The sequence below is a fragment of the Malus sylvestris genome, chromosome 16 (assembly GCF_916048215.2).
Source record: "Malus sylvestris chromosome 16, drMalSylv7.2, whole genome shotgun sequence".
Classification (NCBI taxonomy): Eukaryota; Viridiplantae; Streptophyta; class Magnoliopsida; order Rosales; family Rosaceae; genus Malus; species Malus sylvestris.
In genome coordinates, this window is record NC_062275.1 from 33,940,969 (window position 1) to 33,965,241 (window position 24,273).

At 36.5% G+C, this 24,273-nt stretch overlaps 1 pseudogene; it reads left to right on the forward strand.

Annotated features, from left to right (window-relative positions):
• Nucleotides 1–8,565: 8,565 nt before the first annotated feature.
• On the forward strand, nt 8,566–20,210 carry LOC126606577 (pentatricopeptide repeat-containing protein At3g58590-like; annotated as a pseudogene).
• The last annotated feature ends 4,063 nt before the right edge of the window (nt 20,211–24,273 follow it).

Consider the following 24,273-nt stretch of genomic DNA (forward strand, 5'->3'; position numbering starts at 1 on the left):
TTTGTAATAGACTAATAGTGTATAGATGTTTCTTTATTAGGCTCTTATTTTCGAGTGGAGATGTAATTCTTAAACGACAAATGTGTTTTAATGTTTTGAAGTAATATTTATGTGGCAATGTGTGGTATGTGCAAATTTAAGAAAAAAATATATTTTTTTCTTAACGGGTCATAACAGGTCGAGTGACCCGACCTATTAAGGACCCGCTAAGATAACAGGTATGACATGACACGACTCGTTAAGATAACAAGGGTTACACCAAAACGACACGAAAACGACATACACGACCCGTTTGCCAAGCCTAATACATACCAAAGAATTCATGATTTCATGAAAACTCAAAAAAGTAATAGAATTACCGGCACTAAAATGTGACACCACCACTACTGGTTCATATATAGTTGTAAAAACTCAATAATTCCTTCCAATCCGTCAAATACAACAACAAAGCCTTATTCTCCTAAACGAGATCAGCTGTATGAATCTTGGAACATTATTGTGTTTGGTTTTTCGCCAAATCTTCCTTCAACTCCAAATATTCCATGTAATGTCTTTTTCCAAGTATTGTGATGTTTTTCTTTACTCTTTTTACCATGAGTCTCTGTCGCAAAATTACATTTTCTAGCAGATAATTTATAGGTCTTCTATCACATGTTCAACCATTTTAACTAATTTTCTCTCATCTTCTCTTCAATTACAGCCACTCCTACTTTATCTCGGATATCTTCGTTACTAAGCTTGTCCTTCCAATACATAATTGAGCATGTTTTTAGAACAACGTAATCATACGTACAAACCATATGTTAAAAGTATAAAATATATTGATTGTTATTGTACGCGACAAATATCTTTTGTATTAAAAAAAGGAAAAAAATAGCGATGCATGGTACAGATGCATGTTTTCACTTTGTAATTCAATGCCGATATATTATGGCTTCCACAGAGATGGAAGCTGTCCCTGTTCAAAACCAAGCAGCCGCACAAAGGCTTCTTCAAAAAATGAGTCATCAAAACCTGGATGACATGCAATCAAGAGGCAGACAGTTTAGGGGAAAGAGGAGGATTTCATTGACTTTGTCGTTTATTTTATTCTCATCACGCTTTACTCTGTTTGGTAATTTTTGTTCTTGAGATGAATATGGTGATGGTGAAACCGTAGCTTTCAATCTTCAAATTTGGGTGGTTTAACGGTTGAAATAATTAGGGTCTAATTGTTATCTTAAATCACATAAAAAAATTAAGAATTAAGTCATGCAATTATATATCAAAATAATGCATGCACATAAGTAACCAATATTAAATGAACATAACATAATGGATTAGAAAAACCTAGAAAATACGGTCAAGGCAAGTGTTGGACACTTTGTTATATGGATACAATGAGACTCTATAATATTTAGTGCACTATATGTATGAATGTATGTATAATGAAAAGTTATCTTATGTTTATAGGGGGCTTCCCTATTTATAGAATTTGAGATATCTCTTTGGAAAACATGTGACCATTCATGAAGAGTCAAAATCTTTAACTCTTCATTACGATAGACACATATTTCTACCAAAAGACATCACTTCCAATTTCCATTCAATTAATTAATTTAATATAATAAAAATAATATTAAATTTTCCAACAATCCCCCACATGAATGAAAATTGACTTAACACTATGCAAATGACAATACAGACACTAAAGAGAGAATTCAGTAGGAAAAGTACCGCATTGGGATATGTAACTTTTGGCTTTGAACCTTCCGTAGTGAATTACTATCGAATTTACTTGGCTAATTAGTGAACGAGATGTCTTGAACTGCTCAGCCATTTGTGACACGCCCTGATCCCGATATTTCTCCGACACCCGAGGGTGACAAAAGTCATTTATTGAGTGCAAATGTTGAAAACAAGGAATAGATAAGGTTTATAAATATAAAAGAATAAAGAATATGCATTTAAGGAATGTGTTTAGAGCATACTGAATGAATAAAAGAATGGGTCCCATACCAAGATGACTTGAAGATGCCAATGCGGAAGTGCCTTGACGTAGGATTGTATGCCTCGATTCTAAGTCCTAAAGGGAGCGCAAAACAAACATGAGTAGACCAAGTTGCTATATATATATAGTAAAACAGTTATCAACGTACTAACCCCCAGGTTTTAATGAAAACTCATATATCATGATAAACATAGGTTTCCGAAACCTAGCATGATGTGCAATGTCTCAAATCATAACTTGTATTAGAATAATCACTAGTGAATGTCCGATAACCCCCAGGCCCTATGTCGGCTCCCCGTCTCTAAGCAGACAATCAGAGGAAAATACACTCCAGGCCCCATGTCGGCTCCCCTTCCCTGTGCTAATAGCCAGAGGAAACACACTCCAAGCCCTATGCCAATACCAAATCGTCATCCGGAATGGACCAGAATCTATCCCCACGTCCCGTAGCGAAAATGACCATTAGGTAAGTACAAAACCATTGAACATATATATATTGAAAAGAAACTTCATAGTATAAAGTCATCCATCATCTATACTATAAAGAGGTGTTCGAAACATGTTATAAATATCATATCGTCATCCATTGGATATTCTATAAGAACACATGTTATAGGAAAAATAGTAGTAATTCAATTTAGCCTCAGTAAGAATGTTATCTCAAAGCGTTTCATAGAACATAATCATTAAGTCATACTTTTCATGTATGCATTTCTACTATCAAAACATGCAATTTTAGAAGCACTCACAGATACTTAGCTGCTGAAGAGCCACGCAAACTAGCAAATCACGAAAACGTCACAAATATTGCCCCTTAGCACATAAACAATTCAATTAATAAAACTCTACTACAACAATTGAATTTGGGAAAACAGACGTCGGAAACGGATTTAGGACGTCAAAATTAGCTTAAGAGAGGTCCCGGATGAAGTCCCGAAAAGTCAATCCTAAAGTCAACGTTGATCGTTGACCGGTCAAAGTCAAAGTCAACTGGTTAAAGTCAACAGGTCAATCGGTTTAGTCAAACCTAGTCGGCTGGTTTAGGGTTAGGGTTTAGGTTTAGGGCTTTAGGGTTTAGGGTTTGTGGGAAATAGGTTTAGGGGAAATAGGGAAAAGGGTTTAGAATTTGGGTTTTAGGGTTTAGATAAATAGGTGGGTTAGGCTTAGGGGTTTTAGGATTGGGTTAAGAGATCTCTGGGCTCAGGTCCAGACCCAAACGGCCCGAGAGCCTAATTCGAAAGGGTTTAGGGTTTTAGATAAGGCCCAAAGGCCTTGGTTTAATAAATAAAATAAAAACAATTTAAAATAAAAGGTTTGGGTTTAAACGGGCCTAAGCCCTCGGTTTGGCACAGCCCAAAGAGCCTGGTGTGGTTGCTGCTCGCCGGAGCTAAACGGAAGGTAAAGCCGGATTTCGACCGGAAAGTTGGACAAACTTTAAATGCTCATAACTTTGTCAATACTCAACGAAATTGAGTGATTCAAAAATAAAAATTGTAGTTCTCGAAGAGACAAAAAGAATGGTACCTTTCATGATGTCTAACTCACTATGGTTTGATCGGAAAATGCCTCAAAAGCCACGGAGGTCGCTAGAAACTGGGTAAGATTCAAATGAGTATAACTTCTTCAATACTCAACGAAATTGGGTGAAACAAAAAGGAAAGTTGTAGTACTCAGTGAGACAAAGAGATTGATACTTTCACACCGGCCAACTCTCCATGTTTGGCTGAAAATTGGCTCAAAAGCCGTCAGACTCGCTTGTAAAACTGGGAAATAAACCTCCGAGTTGTTTTTCACAACAAACTTTCACCAAAGCACCTAAAATAAGTCCTAAGTAGAGTTTGATCGATCAATAGGAAGATTAGAGAGAGTCATCAAGCTTACCAAGGTTGAAAATTCAAGGTACTCGCTGGAGTTCGACAAGAGAGGAAGAGAATATTGGTCTCCACCTCTGTAGTGCACCACGAACCTGTCCTAGGTTCGAGTTCTTGCTGGGGAGGGTCCTAGGGTGTGCGTGTGTAATTGAGTGTAGGTGTCGGGGTCCATCAGAGAAGAATATAGATAGTTGTCGAGAGGGAGAGAGCGAGAGAGTTATATAAAAAAAATCAGAAAAAGAAGGAAAAGTGGAAGGGAACCGGAGAAAAAACAGGGGGTAGGCCCCTTGGGCTCACCAATTAAGACCCAAAAACAAATTTTAAAAGAAAAAGATCTAGCCTAAGGTGTAATTTCACAAAAATACCCCCTTCTATCGGGACGAGTTGTTACAGTTTGTGTAAACCAAGACAATAGTAATCACACAATACTCTTCTAGACACTTGCTCGGCTGTGTTCATTTTGGCCCTGAACAATTCTAGGTTTCACATGAGTGCTTTAGAGAACTAAGCCATTCAGAAAATTCTTATAGGAACGACCACATTCCTCACTCAACATAGGTGACTTCCCATTAAGAGTATCTTGTAATACCCCACTTGTTATTTCCAAGTATAGGAATTATTAAAAGCAAAGCTTATCCTAAACGCGTTGCAAATAGAACTGTTTCATCATAGGACATAGGTAGGAGATTATCTCCGTAGTGCTCCCATTGAATCATCCACAATTCGGTTGTCCCTTTGAACCCAGATCTTGGGATCTCCAGTCAGCTAGGTTGGGTTGCCATTGTGGTGATTCTTAAGACTTAGGCTTTTAATCCATTCCTCTCGATGATACAATGTACTCTCTAGTCAAACCTTTAATAATTGGATCAACTAGGTTGATGACTATCTCTTATGATGCACACTTTCATTTATGAAATTATATTTCATTCAAGAGTAGTTGTTTTGCAACGTAATTCCTTGGTAAGTAATTTGCTAATTACACTTGAGTAAACTCCCTGACATTTAAGGTATTTGCTAGAAGATCTCCAACCTTTCAATACCTTAAAACTTCATGTATAAGAGATTATCATTATCTCTTTTTAGAAGCAAATTACTTTTAATTCTTTTTAAGTATATTTCATTTCTCAAAATAGCTAAACCACCCCCAAAATTCCGTTACATTATGGTTGTTTTTTTTTGCCATCAATAATTCATTCATCATACTTAAAGAAATAGAAAACTCATGTTGATGACTATCTCTTATGGTGCACACTTCCATTTATGAAATTATATTTCATTCGAGAGTAGTTGTTTTGCAACGTAATTCCTTCAATGTGTTTGGACTTGGTAAGTAATTTGCTAATTACACTTGAGTAAACTCCCCCACATTTAAGGTATTTGCTAGAAGACGATCTCCAACCTTTCAATACCTTAAAACTTGAATTATAAGAGATTATCGTTATCTCTTTTTAGAAGCAAATTACTTTAACATTTTTTTAAGTATATTTCATTTCTCAAAATAGCTACGCCACCCCCACAATTCCGTTACATTGTGGTTACTTTTCTTTGCCATCAATAAATCATTCATCATACTTAAATGAAATAGAAAACTTATGTATATAAATTTCTCTCACCCATCTTCGTAGGCCCTTAATCCCCACTAGCCATTCTAAGGAGATGCACTTGTTGGCTACTCCTTTGCCCTTAGCCCTATGAACTTACCGAGTCACTTGTTTCCTTAATTAGGCTTCTAATTATCAGACCAAACATGATCTAAAGTTTCTTCTTTTTGCATGAATACTTCTTTTGCCGTCACATATATTTGCAATGTTAATATACACATCAAGCAAATGGAATACTTAATTAAGAACAGACTATTGAGTTCGGTTTCTATTTCTTGAAATTAATTTTGCATCTACACAGTACATGATACATATAATATTGGCAAATTTCCAACATATCCAACACCAAAATTTCCAAAAAAGAGCGGGGTTTTTAATCAATTTGAACAAAAAATTATTGGCAAATTTTCAGAAACTGATGATTAGAATAACCCAAAAACAAAGTAGTGAGAAAAATAAGAATTAGGGCATATAAGTAATTTCATATTAGGCATATAAGGCATTTGATATTAAAATTTTATGTGAGGTGTATTCATCAATGTGTGAGGTGCTAATAAAACAACCCTATAAGTTATCATCATGTAGCAAAGTAATTACATGAAATCTTTTTTTTTTTTTACGCTCTGGTATGGGGTGTTGGGTTAAATCACATAATAAGTAATAATTAGATATCAAACTTGCCATTTATAGGAGTCAAACCTAAAACCTTCACTACTAGAAAAAGGGCTATAGGACACCCTTCTTTACACACTAAGGAAGATTCGTGCCTTTCTTAACTCTATAATCACTGAAGTTTATTATCTGTGGGCCTTGAAATAGGGCCACTACAATCAGTGTGGCTTATAGAAATGTGATTAACAATTGGAATTTTGGCAATTTTTTACTTTCCTCTTCCTTGACAATTTTAAATAGATGTATTCGAGTTTGTGCATCGATGCCAAACTCGTCTATAGAAATATTTTTTTATTGAGTAATGTTATTCATATTATGTTTTTTTACCATATTTTTATACCATCTTAGATAACATTTGATGTGGACAGCTACATCATTTGAATTAATCAGATTTTTAAATTTAGTTCATTATTTAATAAACTAATAATTAAGAAAAAATAGTTAATTAAATGATGATTGTTGTATATAAGGAGTCTTTCTCCTTCATTTCCTTGGATTTTGCAAATTTTTCAAATGATGTGGCTGTCCACATCAAATGCCATCTAATATGGTATAGAAATGTGATATAAAAACATGTTACGAATAATATTACTGTTTTTTATTCTTTTGTTTTGTCTGTTTAGATATTTTTGAAGTTTCTTTATTTCTTTTTTCTCGCTCTGCTCCCTCTGGTATCCTCTCTCTCCCTATTCTCTCTCATGTAGCAGCGCCGCCGTCCCCCGGTCACCAATGACCGTAAAATTATGCCTCCAGAATTCTCTTCCCTTCCTCTTTCCAACCGCCAAGTTAGTTTCTACAAATTCGAAGCCGAAATTCCTCAAAATTAGATCTAAGAAACGGCGACCACGGGTTATCCGGCTAATTTCCGGCGAAGTCTGCCGAAATCGGACCTCAACCGAAGAGGTAATAATGATCCTCTCTTCATGGGCTGTTCTCTAGTGTAAGTGCTTTCTTAAAATAAAAGCTTTCAGTTTTTGGATAGATTCTAGATTTCGAATTTTAATTCCATTTTCTGTATGCATGTCGAAGATTGGGGACGAAGAAGGTGAATCAAGGTTGTCTCCTGTAGTTGTTCTCCGTTTCTCTTTTAGCATTTTGTTGTGCTCTACTTTGTTGTTTTCTTCCTCCGCTGTCCTCTCCGTCCCCCTTCTGAATCCGTTTCCGGTCTTTCTATAGACTTGAGTTTGTGGAACTTATTTGTGAAACACCGTGGAAATAGTGGGCAGTTTTTTTTTTCAACTCCTCTTTTGCACGTTGGAGGAAAGTGGGGGAGGAACTGCTCCATTTTCTACCTGTTTCAACCGACTGCTTCCCATCATTTTTAATTAATTAATCAATTGTAAATTAATTAATTAACTTTCTATTTCTTGGCATATGTTACACCTCAACACATTGGTAATTTTTTTTCCTTTCTTTGTTAGGAATTGTGATCCTGGGAGTATGGTGGTTGTGTAATATAAGTCTGATGTTGGGCTTTGTTGATGCTTTTAGAGGAATTTGTGGAGCATGATGCTGTGCATAAAGCACTTCTTGCCCTTTTGAGGCAAGATGTTAAAGGTATATTTGTGCTCTTCAAATTAAGTGATGGTGCACGATTACAGATTACATGTTTATTACAAATTAACTGATGTTTCATTACATCAGATTGTAAGTTAGCATTTTTATTTATAAGTAAATATGTATATATGTACAAACGCATACACATTTTATGCAGATTTATGTATTTTTATTACTAGCCTTATGTTCAACAATTGATACATCTAGGATCATCGAAATCTCTCTCTTTCATAATGTGCCTCATCTTCTTGTATGCACAACTTCTTTGACAGCATTATTCAAGCACATTGGGAGTGTTGAGGTACCAAGCACATATAAGATCATTCAGGAGAAGGTTTAAAGCTTCATTAGAGATAAGGTGAGAAGATTACTTTTTTGAATGCCCAATATGATTGTTGGTTCAATGGCCTATATTTCAGACTGCCTATTGGTTTGAAATGAGGAATGGGTTTGGATTTCTTGTATTTGTGCATGATGCCTGGGTTCATGAGTATGTGGGGGAGCTATATCTTTTCTTTTAAGTTATCTGATTTTGATATTTTGGTTTTTCAAGTTGATGTTTAGACCTTGTAATTCTATGTTTGCATTTTACCTGTTTTTCTTCTGAAAGAATGAAATTTATTAATAACAGACTACAAAGCAGTCCCCAAAGTACAACAAACAGAGCTAGAGGCCTAACCAGCCAGGCCAAATAGATTTCCAAACTCAAAATAACTGACTAACTATAGTAAACATCTAAACATGCCACCAAACAGGGAGGTGTCTATGTTGTACTTGCTCTCCTTTGTTGCCTTATTTATTTCATATTCCATTTTGTAACAATATCTTTTTATTGCAGGCCGAGAGGACTCAGGCAAGACTTAAGCAGGTACTCATTTCATTCTTGGTGCATGAAGTTAATTGATGACGCAAGGGATTGGATTTTTTTTTGGAACATGGTCTTTGGCTCATGGTGATCTTCTTTTAGGATAAGAAGCAACAAATTTAATAAAGTGAAAAATACAATATGAGGCAGATAGTATAGAAAATTGCAAGGAAAGCATTACAACTTTTTTCTCGAGTGCTCCCAAAATAAAATGTAGCATTATTTTGTAACTTATGCCTGAAGAGGTAAAGAAAACTAGAAGCCTACTCTAATGACTCTTCTTGTTGAATTATACCTTGCAGCCATAGATGTGGCATAATGTTTAGATCTTAGATCTGAACTTTTTTATTGTTTCTCTGGTGGAGGCTTTGGTTTATCTTGAAATATTAATGCAGTTTATGTGGTTTTTATATGCAAATCTGCGACTCTTATAATTTTTGAATTTCTTGCCAAGCTATAATATAATCTGTATAGAATCATCTTTTAATCCCAAAATAAAAAACTTAACCTCTAGTTATGTTTTTTTTTTTTAATATACGGTTTTTCTGTTATTATAATTTTTTTAGCATTCTACAAGAACATCTAGCAACACCCTCCTCCCAGTAAACCAACAGAAACAAATAAAAGGTCGTACCCAGTGCACAAGGCTCCCGCTTTACGCAGGGTCTGGGAGAGGTGAATGTCGGCTAGCCTTATCCCCATTTTATGGAGAGGCTACTCCCAACAGAAAAAAATAATTAATTTAAATCATATTGAAATTGACTGCTGGAATGTTGGATGATGACAAAGGTGATTTTCTCGGCACTGCAATCCGTGAGGTCTCTCTTCCTTTTCACAAATATAATATGATCTACAATGTAAGAGTCGATGCATGTCTATCTCTTTCTTTTTTCTAAGGGCACGTAATCACCTAGAAATTGATTTAGCTTACTTATAAAAGAAAATATGAGGACAATTTCTGTTTTGAAATTAGTTGTAATAGGAAAAATCATGTTCATGTCCAATTCTATACTTTTGCTTTAAGTGCATGCTTATAAAAGAAATTCTTTCTATGTTCCATCTCACGTGTTTCCATTTTCTCCCCGCAGATCACTAATAGCGTGGAGCAAAGATTTTACAAGGATTTGCAAAGCGAGCACTTTGGATAAGTTAAAGTCGTGCAAATGTAAGTCTGAATTAACTTAATCTTGTAACAGAATTGTGATTTCGGTAAGGGAAGCTTTTGTCATTTAGACCTTTATTGATTATAAATTTCCAGTCTATTTGTTACCACTCATCTTTACCAACATTTGTGCAAAATTGTATAAATGATCAGTTATGCAACTTTGTGGTTGTATTCTTATATCAATGATATTACAATTTGATTTCTCACCAAAAAAAAAAAAAGAAATATGAAATTGCAATCCGGGTGCCTGTAACATACGAGGCATCCTTTTTTTAAAAAAAAACACAATTTGCAACTTTGACACCAATGATTTAGGGTGGCACTGTTTTCAGATGCCACCAATGTATTAAGGGTAGCTATTGTTACAATAAAGATGTCTATGTAGGACACCCACTCCAATTTGGTGGCTGCATGGTGGCAATTGAGGTTTGCCACCAATGTCAGTGGCCAATCTTTATAATAGACACCAATGAAAATGGTGTCCTCTAGCCAAAATTCTAGTAGTGCTTCTACTTACAAGTAAAATTCCACTTAACAAAAAATTCATTGGCAAATGTTGTCTCAGTAACTGATGTAAAATGACAAATTCATTGTTATGCTACTAAAGTTTGCAAATTAGTTCAGGATGTTGCCCAAGTAAGAACTGCAGTGCAAATATCTGGATAATTGAATATATCACACTTGACTTGTTTTCTTAACCGTAATCAAAATAGAAGGAATTGGATTGAGGAGAGATTGAATTGAGGAGGTGTTGGAATTAGGAGGATTTAGAATCAGATAATTGAATATATCACACTTAACTTGTTTTCTTAACCGTAATCAAAATAGAAGGAATTGGATTGATGAGAGAATGATTGAGGAGGCGTTGGAATTAGGAGGAATCATAATCAAATTACTGTTGAAACTGTTTATTGAAATGTTCTGGAATCGGAATATGAATGAACTTTAGTTCATATAAGTTATTTACTAATTCAGATGAATCAGAATATAAATCAATAAGATTACTGAAATGCCCTTATTATTTTTTGTTTTATTTTTGTTGAAAAAACCCGCACACTAGACCTTGTTCTTTAATGTAACCAACGGCAATAGACTAAACTAGCAAATATTAGAAAACTTAGAAAAACACAAGAATTATACTAGTTAGGCAGAGCTTTTGCCTACGTCCAGTTGTGATTTCTCTAGGTAGAGAAATCACCGCTCCTTTGATTAATAATAGAGATTACAGAACTTTTGCCAACCCTAGAACTAATCTCAAAACTCTTGACTGTTTGATTGTTTTCATTCTCTCTATAAAAATAGCCTTGCCGCACCCTATTTATAGATATAGGGTTGGCTTACATGTCCCAAGGCTGATTGAATTCCTATTTCTAAGTGGACTAGGAAATTACACTATCCAAATCCAAATAGACTTCTAGAAATCCAAACCTAAATTGAATAAGGAAACTGAAATTCTTTCCTAATCCCTCTAGGACAAGAATCGGTATACCTCTAGGTTTCCTAAAACAATCCTCAACCAACTAGGACATATTTGACGAGCCAAAAACCTGACAATTTTATCCTATATTTATTTTCAATAACATTTTAGTTAGGAGTTAAGATCAAAGGGCAAACATTTAACAAATATTTTTACATTTTGTTACCCTGTAGAAGCAGATCTATCTCTACTTGATTTTAAGATAAAAAAAACATTTCATAAAAGTAATTTATTAAAGAGAAAAATAAATTGCAATAAGTAGTAAGAAGAAAAGAGGTTAGAGCCCCCCTTGGTTCTCAGAACATGAAGGTCTTCGTCCTCAGGGATAAAAAAAAAAGTTCTCCGTCCTCTTGGGTTCTCAAAACAGAAGGGTGCGTAGGGGCCCATATCTCTCTCTCATTTTGGGTTTTGTTAGAAACTTGATTCTCATAATTGTTTTGATTAGTTGAAAAATATGAAATTGCAGGACTGTCTGATGGGTTGGAAAGGTGAAGTTGTTGGGATACTTCCGATTAGCCAAAAATCATGAGGGTTGTTTCGGTATAAAAGTTGGAATCCGGATGAAGAGTTTCTCTAGGAATCCAAATACCAAGTCCCTCCTAGGAATCCAAATCTGAGAATTTCTGGAGTGTGATTCCGGATTTTATATGGGTATGTTTTTTATCCTAAAATTTTAGTAAACAACGAAATGACTTGGAAACAATGCAATTCCGATTCTTTCATTTCAAATCCGGTTTGGTAAACACGCCTAGAGGCTTATTATAGTCGAGGATTTAAAAATTGCCAACAGTCCCGATATTTCGGTTGATATATCGGTAAAATCAGGGTTCCGATAATTGATAGGGGTTAAGACATCTTTCTTGAACTTCTCCGAATGTCATTGGAATATATTTGTGTTTTCGGCGATATCGGTAAAATATTTGTGTTTTCTTTTAATGTCTCCCAAAATCAGGAGAATTTGTGGAAATTTCTGTTGAAGTTTCAGTGGTATTTTGGTGTATTGTCGTGAACTCAAGTGGAATTTCGGTTGGCCTTTCCTTCTATGGAGGCATGGTCCAATCTTTTGAGAGAGAGAGAGAGAGAGAGAGAGAGAGAAGCAAAATTATTGTGAGTCAACTATGTTACAAATTTTATATGTTAACTGGGTGCATTATTTGTTAGTTTTAGGGTTTGTAAGTTTCAAAGATGATTTGTATGCTTTTATTGCTACTTTCTATTATTTTGTTTTTACCGATATTTCCACAAAGACGATATATCTTTCGATATTTTTCTACAAAAGGGCTACCAAAATATCTACCAAAACTGAAATTTAAATCCTTGATTATAGTCAGATTTTGGTTCAGATTGTGTTGTGTAAGTAACTATACTTTGTTTTTCTCGGTTCATTTCTGTCTATGTGACTGAATTTAGAAATTTGGGGAGTGTGAAAGAAATTTTGTGTCTGAAGGTACAATTCAACCCACCGCATTTTGGACTCCTGGCTCTGTCGCTGGTTGCTTCCAACTGCATAAGCACGCATGAAGATTTCGTAAGTGCAACGACACAAACGTCTTCTGCAACTACTGCGAGCATGCTCAAGGGTTCAGTCCCTTAGCGCAACAAAATCACTCCAAGCTCTCAGCATCACAATGGGTCCATCTCTGACCCAACCCATTTTTGTTTGCAACAACATCATGTCCCGGTATTTGTCACTCGGAGAATTGTCAGTTGCACGTCAATGGTTTGACAAACTGCCTGATAGAAACACTGTGTCATATAATATCATAATTAGTGCTTACAGTAGATGCGGGTACGTAGGGGAAGCTTGGGGGGAATGTTTTCTGAGATGAGGTGTTATGGGTTTGAGCTAACTCAGTATGTGTTTGGTGGGTTGTTGACATGTGGGTCATTGGATGTTTATCATGCGGTTCAGTTGCATTCTTTGGTAATAAGGAATGGTCTGTTTGATGTCGATGCTTTTGTGGGGACTTCGTTGTTGGGTTTTTACGGAAGGCATGGGTTGTTAAAGGAAGCGGTTAGGGCATTTGAAGATATACCTTGTAAGAGCTTGGTCACATGGAATTCAGTGATATCTGTGCTTGGGAATCATGGGTTTGCTGATTATAGTGTGGTGTTAGTTCGAGAACTTGCGAGAAAGAATTATACTTTGTCTGTAGGTTCTTTTGTGGGTGTTTTTTTCGGCATTTTCATGCCAACAGGACTTGGGATTGGGGAACAACTGCGTTCTTTAGTCATAAAGAATGGTTTTAAGTGTGAAATTCTTGTGGTGAATTCTATTATGAGTATGTACGTGAAATGCACTGACATATGCTCGGCTGAGAAAGTTTTGGATGAGGCTACTATTCAGGATGTTGTATCATGGTATACTTTCATTGGTGCAGTAGCAAAAACTGAGAGATCTTGGAAAGCACTCAAATTCTTCTCCAAAATGTCCATGGATGCAGTATTGCCTAGTGAGATCACATTTGTCAGCCTTATAAACTATTGTAACCATTTGGAGCTGCCGTGCTATGGCGAGTCTTTTCATGCTAAGATCATCCATAATGCTTTTGAATCTAATGTTTTTGTAGGTAGTGCACTGATTGACTTTTATGTTAACTGTAGTAACTTAAACAATGCCCATCGCTGTTTTAATGAGATATATGCGAAAAATGTGGTTTCCTGGAATGCTTTGATTTGGGGATACTCTAATATCTATTCGCCTGCTTCTATATTGTTACTGCAAGAAATGCTTCATTTGGGTTACCTACCAAGTGAGTTCACATTTTCAGCTGTTCTTAGTCGTTATTGGCATTAGAACCACAACAACTTCATTGCTTAATTATAAGAATCGGATTTCAGGAAAACAAGTATGTCTTGGGCACTATTAGAACCTCATATGCCAAGACTGGTCTCATATTGTAGAAACTCATGATTCTGAGGGAAATTGAAGATAGAGAGGGAGAGGAAAATTGTAGAGAGAGAAAGTAATTAAAGTTGTGTATTTTCATATATGAATGAATGAGTACACACATGTATAAATACATTACAATATTGGCAGTCAACTAACTCCATTTCTTAACAACCTTATCTTAATAGCTAAGCTAAGATTTAATCTGGTGGACCTTCTTTATCCTTAACACACCCCCTCAAACTAAAGGTAGGTGATCTAACTGTAAGCTTGGAAGTCCAATCCACAAACCTATCAGCAGACAAGGATTTGGTGAAGATATCTTCAATTTGATGGAAAGAAGCAACTTGATGGATAGTGACATGCCCAGAGAGAACCTTTTCTCGGATGTAGGGATAGTCAATCTCTACGTGTTTAGTTCTAGCATGAAAAATTGGATTGAATGCCAAGACAATAGCACTCTTATTGTCACAGAAGATAGCAGGAGTTTTCAGCAAAGGAAAAGAGATATCTTGTAGAATTTTGCACACCCAAGTAAGTTCAGCAGATGTGTTTGCAAGGTATCTATATTTTGCCTCTGTATATGACCTTGCAACTGTGTTTTGTTTCTTTGCACTCCAAGATATAAGATTTGGACCAAGAAAAACACAATATCCATTGGTGGACCTTCTGTCAATAGGGCACCCTGCCCAATCTGCATCAGTCCAAGCTATTAGGTACTAAGATCCCTTAGTAAACCATAATCCTGAATCAATTGTACCCTTTAAGGATTGAAGAATCTGTTTAACTGTTTGTAAATGAATTGTCTGGGGAGCATGCATGTATTGACGTACTTGATTAACAGCAAATGCTAAATCAGGTCTTGTCCATGTCAAATATTGGAGTGCACCTACAGTGGATCTGTAGAAGGTAGGATCAGAGAGTAATGTGTCTGAGTGATCGAGCTTTGCAAAACTAACAGGTGTAGAACATGGTTTAACACCAACCATATCAGTTTTGGAAAGAAGATCCAATGCATATTTAGATTGGTTTAGAAATAATCCCTTGGTAGATCTATGAACTTCAATGCCCAAAAAGTAGTGAATGTCACCTAAGTCTTTGACAGGGAACATAATCTGCAATTGAGAAATAAAGGATTGACAAACTGAAATATAGCTGCCAGTTATTATGATGTCATCAACATACACGAAGAAGAAAGTAATTGATGAATCTCTCTTGATGAACAGGCTAGTGTCCGAGAGAGATGGAGAGAAACCCAATGATAAAATGACAGAATAGAAAGCATCATTCCAGGCCCTAAGTGCCTGTTTAAGACCATAAAGAGACCTTTTAAGTTGACATACATGAGTTGGCCTAGTAGAATCCACAAAGCTAGGGGGTTGAACCATATAGACTGCTTTTTTCAATGTACCATGTAGGAATGCATTGCTCACATCAAGTTGATGAATGAACTAGTCATAAGTGACAACTATGGATAATAGAATGCGTATTGTAGTAGGTTTGGCAACCAGGCTAAATGTCTCAGAAAAGTCAATGCCTTTTTGTTGATGGAATCCCTTAGCTACTAGCCGTGGCTTAAACCTTTCAATGGAACCATCAGGTTTGTGCTTGATCTTAAACACCACTTACAACCAACTAAGTTATACCTTGAATTGAAAGGAACAAGATCCCAAGTCTTTGTAGCTTGTAGAGCTTGAAATTCATCCTTCATTGTTGCCATCCATTTGGGATTCTTAGAGGCTTGTAAAAATGTAGTTGGAGTAGGAGGAAGTCTTGTGAGAGGTCAACATCATTTTAAAGTTGATGTTTGGTGGCAATGAAAACCTTAGGTTTGTGAATTCCTGTTTTTGCTCTTGTGATCATTGGATGAGCATTAACAGGAATAGAATCTTGCTCATGATCAGAGATAGAGGGAGAAACCTCTGGATTAATAAAGACTTGTTGTTGATCAGAGGTTTCAAATGAGAAACTTGTTGATTGAGTAGTTGAAATATTTGTTGGTAAGGTAGATGGAACACCGGATGAGGAAGTAACTGGAAGAGTAAGAGTAACTGGAGCACTTGTAGAAGAAGAACTTGTGGATGAAGGTGATGTAGAGGACTGAGAAATTGAAAAGAAACTAGTCTTAAATGGGAAGAGCTGCTCATCCAAAGTCACATGTCTTGAAATATAAACCTTGTTAGTTATAGGATTAAGACACCTATAACCACTGTGATTAAGACTGAAACCGAAGAATACACATTGCTTGCTTTTAACATCGAGTTTGTTGGAGGAATAAGGTTGTAACCAGGGATAACAAGCACATCCAAAAGCCTTCAGAGTATGATATCTAGGAGTAGCTTTGAAGAGTAATTCCCAAGGACTAATAACTGAATTATGTGGTGGTAATCATGGGTCCAATTATTTTAATTTATTTTTGCCAACACAGAATGGACAATCTGTTGGTGTCATCTTTCTCAACACATAAGGGAATCGACCATGGGAGAAGTATCTGCCATCTGGGATTAATTCCAAGGTCACAAAATAATTATAAAAACTAATAAAAAGTTAAATTCGAATTAAATTAATATATATTTTTTTCTTTGTTTTTGTTTTATGCCATGCCCTTGTCTTTGGCACTCAAAACACACTCTTTAAAACATTCTTCCCCCACACTTGTTTTTCAAAAACTAGTTTGAATCCCTAATTACTAAGGATAGGACCAGAAACAAGATTCTTCCTTATATCGAGGACATGCAGCACGTCAAGAAGGGTTAATTCTTGAAGTTTGAAAAGCCTCTATCCAAAATTTAGAAGGTAAACCACTTTGAGAAAGTAAGTTTCTACCCATTTCAACATGTCTATGCTTCCTCTCTGCACACCTATTCTGCTCAGGGGTATGAGGACAACTCAATTGATGAGTAATACCTTGATCATTAAAGAAAATTTGAAACTGTTTACTTAAAAACTCACCCCCTCAATCAGATCTGAGACATTGAATCTTGCATTCAAAGAAAATATGGACTTTAGAAACAAAAATCTTGAACACATAATGTACATCAGATTTATAGACCATAGGATAAAGCCAACTGTATTTCGTGTAGTCATCTACTAGAATAAGGTAGAATCTATGTCCAGTACATGAAGAAGTGGGAGAAGAACCCCATACATCAGCATGTAGTAAATGAAATGGCCTAGTGGAAGTACAAGGGAAAGATGAAAATGGAAGTCTAGAGGCCTTCCCCAATTGGTAATCAGAACATATGGATAGTTTATTAACATAACCAATAACAAGCAATTGATTCTTATTGACAACAATATGTAAAGCAGGACTAGAGGGATGTCCTAGTCTTTTATGCCATGTGTGAACATCAACTTTAGCAATCATCAAAGCTTGAGGAGATATAGCAATCCCAGAAATGCCATTGGAGGCCTTTCAGTGGAAGGGGTATAATCCACCTTCACATAGGCCTTGGAAAAGCATCATCCCAATGCTTATGTCATTGATATAAAATCCATATGGATCGAAGGTCAGAGAACACCAATTATCATTCACAAATTTGTAAATTGACAACATGTTATGAGATGCTTGAGGAACTAGCAACACATCATTGAGTTTAAAAATAGCATTGGTTGTACTAAGTAAAGTGGAGCCACTGTGTGAGCTGCACATACCCTTACCATCTCCAAAAAAGAGTTGCTCACTGCCAATGTAAGGAATGGCAAAGTTTAGAAAGGCTGGATTTGGAATGACATGATGAAAGGCACCACTGTCAGCAAGCCAATAACTTGGAGGAGGAGAAGTGGCAGCTTTCAAGCCCATAGGACCACTGTGAGACTGCTGATAAGCAATTTGAGAGAGCCTATTGTAGGTGAGAGCTTCATGGCCAAATTGAAGGCAAAATTGACATTGAAGATTTCGGCCAAACAGTCATGCCCATAGGACCACTGTAATTAGTGTTGTTAACACCAGATTGTCCAAGTTGTAGTTGTTGTTGTTTGCACCAAAGAAATAAGATTTAGAGAAACCAGCTCCAGGTCTAAGAATACTCCCTGAGGTGTTGTTGTTACGATTCTGATTGGCACAAAAATTGCGATTCTGATTCTGAAATCTACCACGAGAATTACCTCTGTAAGAATTAGATCCAGGAGAACCTTGTTGAGCAACAATGGCATGAAAGGGAGCAGTGGATAAAGAAGCTCGTGTTTTGCGTTTTTGAAGAGAAATTTCCTTACTGAGAAGCATTCCATCCAGTTCATCAGTATTCACTGATTCAGTCCGTGTTTTAATCGAGTCAATGAAATACTCATAGTCATCAGAAAAACTAGAAAGAATGTAGGTAACCAGATCAGACTCGAAGATTGGTTCACCAACAGCAGCTAGCTTATCAGAAATTTCTTTGAGATAGTTGAGATAATCAGACATAGAGGAATCTCCTTTTTGGATAGTTTGGATCTTCGAACATAAGCTATGAACATGAGTGCGATAAGCACCAACAAAACGACGTTCAAGCGATTGCTAAAGAGATCTGGAATCATCCATACCAATCGTGAAAGGAATGAGATCTTCAGAAAGTGTTGAGTTAATCCAAATCATCAAGATTTGATCTTTTTTACACCAAAGGTCAAAAGCTAGATTATGAACTCGAGATCCAGACGAATCGCACACAAGCTAAGGTGGACAAAGATCAGTGCCATTAACAAGCCCTAAAAGCTTGAATCTTTTCAGAACAAGGATGAACAAACTACGCCAAGTGATGTAATTCTGAAGATTGAGTTTTGTCAGTACTATGCATGTGATATTCTAAACCGTGATCGAAGTAATAGAGGTGATTGATGGATGAGGGACATCGCCAGGAGAATCAGAGAAAGCAGCTTGAGAAGAATTTACAGAATTCATAGCAGTCGCTATAGGAATCCAGGAGAAGTGTATAACAAATTGTTGAAATTAGAGAAGAGATCGAAGAATGTGAGGGAGCTAGGACCTGTTTGGGAAGAAAGAAAAGGTGAGAAAATTTTAGGTCGGTGGAAGCGAAGGATTCTGAGGGAAATTGAAGATAGAGAGAGAGAGAGAGAGAGAGAGGAAAATTGTAGAGAGAAAGAGAGAGAGAGAGAGAGGAAAATTGTAGAGAGAGAGAGAGAGAGAGAGGAAAATAGAGAGAGAAAGTAATTAAAGTTGTGTATTTTCATATATGAATGAATGAGTACACACATGTATAAATACATTACAATATTGGCAGTCAACTAACTCCATTTCCTAACAACCTTATCTTAATAGCTAAGCTAAGATTTAATCTAGTGGACCTTCTTTATCCTTAATACATATCTCATCTGCTGGTCTTTCTCACAGCTTCTGATGGTCCGCTTGCGCTGTTCCTTGTTATGTCATTTCTGGAACTTGTAATGGAACCAAGAAATGTGATGAAACTCCAAAATTACCTACGGTTCTTGAAAAATTTGACCTTGTATCCTGGAACTTTGTGATAGGAGTTTATGCTCACAATGACTATTACAAATGGGCATTTGAGCTTTGCAAACGGAAGCAGTGTTACCAAGTCTTACCAGACAATTTTATGTTTGTTAGCCTTCTAAGCGTCTGTGCTAAACTGTGCAACTTTTCTTTAGGCAGTTCTCTTCACGGTTATATCATTAAGACTATTTCAAATGTAAAGACACATTTGTATGCAACATGTTAATTGACATGTATGGGAAATGTGGTAGCATCGGCAGCTCAGTGAAGATCTTTGAAGAAATGGAAGACAAAAATCTTTTCATATGGACAACTTTGATTTCTGCACTTGGACTTAACAGTTATGCTCTTGAGGCAATAAAACAATTTAGAGAATGATTATGTTCGGCTTGAAGCCAGATGTAGTAACTTTTAGCACTATGCTTACAACTTGTAGGCATGGCGGTTTGGTGACAGATGGGATCAAATTATTTGGGCAAATGAAAATGGATCATGGGATTGAACCAGAAATTGATCATTACCATTGTTTGGTGGACATACTGGCTTAAAGTGGACATGTAAGGAAGTAGAGAAGGTGATTTCCAACATGACTTTCCCACTAAATGTCGTTGTATGGCTTAGTTTCTTTGAATGGTGCAAGGGTTATGGAGCTAATACGGAACAAGCCCTGTAAAGCAAGTTTGTAAGTAATTTTTTGTACTACTAATGAGTCGATATTATACCATAAATTTTACCCTATTCTTAGTTATAGTTTATTGCTAGAATTTTGATACTTTGTTATGTATTTTCAATGTAGGGCATGCGACTTCTTCTTAAGCAAAAAAGTGATCAAACAGACAAATTTTGGAGTGATTCCAATTGGAGGATGTTCCTAAGTCTTTCAAGATGATTGTATCAAAAGTTTAGATTTTTCTACCAAGACATTTGAACGTGGCGGAGAAAAGACGCCCAGCGCGCATATTTTCCAAATTGACATTTCTGGATGTTTTGGGTATTTTGGAGGTCAAGATGGTATATTTTGAGGAAGATTCATTATGAGGATTTGTCAGGAACGACTAACTTAAGCTTTCAAAAAAGACCTTTTGGGACCAAATCGGAGTTGATTTGGTCCGTCAAAAGTCTGATTTTATGAGAAGTCCAAATTTCAGTTCAAATAGGAAACCTTTTATTAGCTAGTTTATTATTGCATTATGTTTCCTAGTTTTATTTCAAGACCTTTTCTAGATAGGGTTTTATTTTGCATTAGTATAAATAAGGCTATTTAGCCATTAGAGTTGTGGGGATAGAACACATAAATTTGGAGAACTTGCTAGGCATTGACAATTTGTATTTCAATGTGTTTTCTATCCTTTTTCTGTTTCAATAAAATTCCTTTTATTTTATGGTTGTTAGTAACTAATTTCCGTTGGCTAGGGCAATGCCTTGAGCCTTAGCATGAATATGTAGTCTTTATTTGATTACTTATGATATTATATATGCATATTTTGAATTACTAATCACTGTGTTTAAACTGCCTTTGTGTCTTAATGATTCGCAACCATTAGGATATTTAGATAAGTAATCGGATGCAATTTTTGTTGGAATGTTACCCTGAAAGTAAGGAATGCTTCTTGTGGTTAGTAATTGTAAGTCACCTAGGGCGAATGTCACGTTTTAGTAGTTTCCTGGTTTTTCAAAGGGCTTTCACAAAGCATAATGAGTCATGCATGTTTTTATTTGATTTGAATGCCATAGACGGATTGCATATTTGATATATGTTCTAGTTTGAATGCCACAAGTAGAATATGCATCATGAAAACCTAACCTTCAAAGTTGCATGTGTAATTCAAAAGTAATTGGAAAAACCACATAGGATTGTTAAGGTGACGGATAAACCCTATTGTCCTTTTATCATTATTAAGATTGTTCCCCTTCAAATTGGTTTCTTTAATTATTTTTTATTAAAATTCGTTTTTGTTATTTTAAAATCCAGAATCAATATTTTCTAAACTTTATTTAAATAGTTAATTAAGAATTAGTTTAAATACAAATTATTCAATCAATCCATATGTGGAAACGACCTTATTTGAGCCATCTATATTACAACTACCTTGTTCTCTTGTAAGTATTTTTAAGTATTTTTATCCCTACTTTTGAAGGTAGTAAAAATCCTACCAATTACAAACTTCTTTTATGTTGTTTAGAGAAAGTAAATCCAAGTTCATGTTTGATGTGATATCTCATTCAACACATAAACATTGTCGCTTACTCACTTACTCCTCTCGTTGTGCCCCTCCAATCTCAAGGATCTCCCTCCAGTAACCCATTATGCACACCTTGCCTCTTTTCTCACCTATTGTAAAGCAGTCGACCTGTTTGGGTTAATATTTGAACATTGGACCTAGATGAAGGAAAGCCCAAGGATGCTAACTAAAAAGGGACTTACCCGAAGCACAGCACCAAGCCCATAGGCAAATTGAAGCCTTCTCAGCCGAAATGCAAGCCACGTGCTTACTATTGAAGTGACAAGTGATGGAGACTAACCTACTACCAACCAAAGAAAACTTTATAGTGGCATTCCAAGTAAAAAGCCGATGACTCACTACCCTCCAAATGCTTTCGGGCAAGAACAAAATTACAGCAGTTGGGGTTATTTGCCTATAAAAGGAGGAAGATGCCCCATAGACAAGGACGCTCAACCAATCAAACAAACAAGCATACAAACTCTGCTCTCAAACCAGATTTGCATCCAAAATCTGAAATCAAACCAGATTCAGTCATTTTTAGCAACAAGCTATCTCTTGTCTAGTTTAAAGCTCTGCTATCTCCCTTAGTGGTGTAGTATCGATTCCCTTGCGTAAACTTGTTTACACCCTTGTTAATTCAAAGAGAAGTGATTGCAATAGGTTCAACCTTGACAGACAAGGTGAAATCTTGCCCGATGCTTTTTGTTTGTTTTCTAAATTTGTAGATCTATTACTTAATGCACTCTCTAGTATGTATTCAAATCATATTCACTTGTTTTCCTACTTTAAGAGTTCCATTTGCATCTAGATCTGGTTAGTTTAATGGATATGTTATCATTAAAAGCAATCTAGGACCAAACAATTGATTTAAGGGGATCTGGACTCCTTTCATTCAAACATACAAGACTATGAACTAAAAGTCCTTGTTTACAAGGCAAGAAAAAGAATTTAATGTAGACTTAACCCATCTACGACAATTCTTTGATAACAAGAAGTCCGAGTAACTTGGGGCGCAAGTAATCGACTTAAAACACTCTTGTTCTACATCTGCTATACTGAGATAGTAGTGGCACTCCTAGCACTTAGTTAGTTTTGATTGCGAGCCTCAAAACCTACACCTAAGGCCCCATAAAGGCACATTTCAAAACTAACTTTGCCCTTTTCTTGTAGCACATAAACAAGCAAGAGCCTGACTACACATCAAAAGTGCAAATCCCTTGGAGAGTTGTTGAGGTCTAAGGATCCTTCCCCAGAGAAATCTTCGCCCAAACACGACCCTTCAAAAGTGGTACATAGAGATTGGCATTACTTGCCTTTTGCAAGATTTGAGATGTTTCTCAAGTGATTTTGCATGCAACTTTTAGGGGACTAACAAATAATTTAGGGTAAATCTTAGTTTATTACCCTTAAGTTTCGTAGTTTTCAACATTTGGTATATGACCTGTTTTTCGTCCTAGAGTCATATCTAACGTGTTAATTTTGGGACAATCTCATATATCTGCTAGTCTGACTGTTAAGTCTTCCATTAACTGATGACATGGCACCCATGTGGATAATGACTCTGCATCACGTGTCATTAAGAGGTCCCTGTGAAAATTAAAAATTCAACAAAAAAAAAATTTCAAAATTCAAAATTTAGAATGGGAACAGTTAAATATCTCTCATCTTCTCCCCGGAACCTATCTTCCTTCTTTAGTGGTTGCCGAGAACCTCTACACCAGCGCCTTACCCGACCTCCCCAACCTCAAATACCTCGATCTTTTCAATCATTCCTTTTCAATTACTTCCATATCCTGCCAAAGTCAGCTCCATTGTTTTGTTTCAATTTATTTCAGGCAAGATTATATGTAAACCTTATAACTTCTAGCAACCAAATCCCTGTCCCCAGTTCGCCGGAAACTAATTCCCGGGAAACCTTGAGATTTCCGCCGAACCTCCACCTCCAATGCTTCAGCTGGATCAAGATCGATTCTCTGACGATGCATCGCCTCGAAACCAGATCCAATTTTGGGTCGAATCACTTTGCCGAGCCGATCGCTTCGTCGAGCCGAGAAGGTTCAACACCGCTTCCAATGGCAGGATCTCCCTGTCGGGTTCAGGTGTTGCGTCTTCCAATGGCAGGATCTCCCCGGCGTCAGCGTTCTTCCACCACTACCAGGACCGTATATCAACCACTCGCCATTACAAATTTACAATCTGTTTCCTCGATCCGTGTTAACCTCTCCACCTCGTCTTCTCCGTCTTGTCTGTCTAGTTCTCCATCGACCACCATTCGATCTCTCCCAACCACCTCCTCCTCTCCGTTTGTAGACGAGATGCAGATGCAGCGGAGATCGAAATGTAACAAAAACAAGGATCTGTAGAAGAGAAATTCTGTTCAGTCAGAGCTCAGCTCACTCTTTGCCAGAAGCGCCGCCAAAACTCTAGCGGTGATGGGCTGAGAAATTGGGGAATTGGAGATTTCGGCCTCGATGTACGAAGGGGTTCTAGGGAGAAGGGAAGGGAGGATGA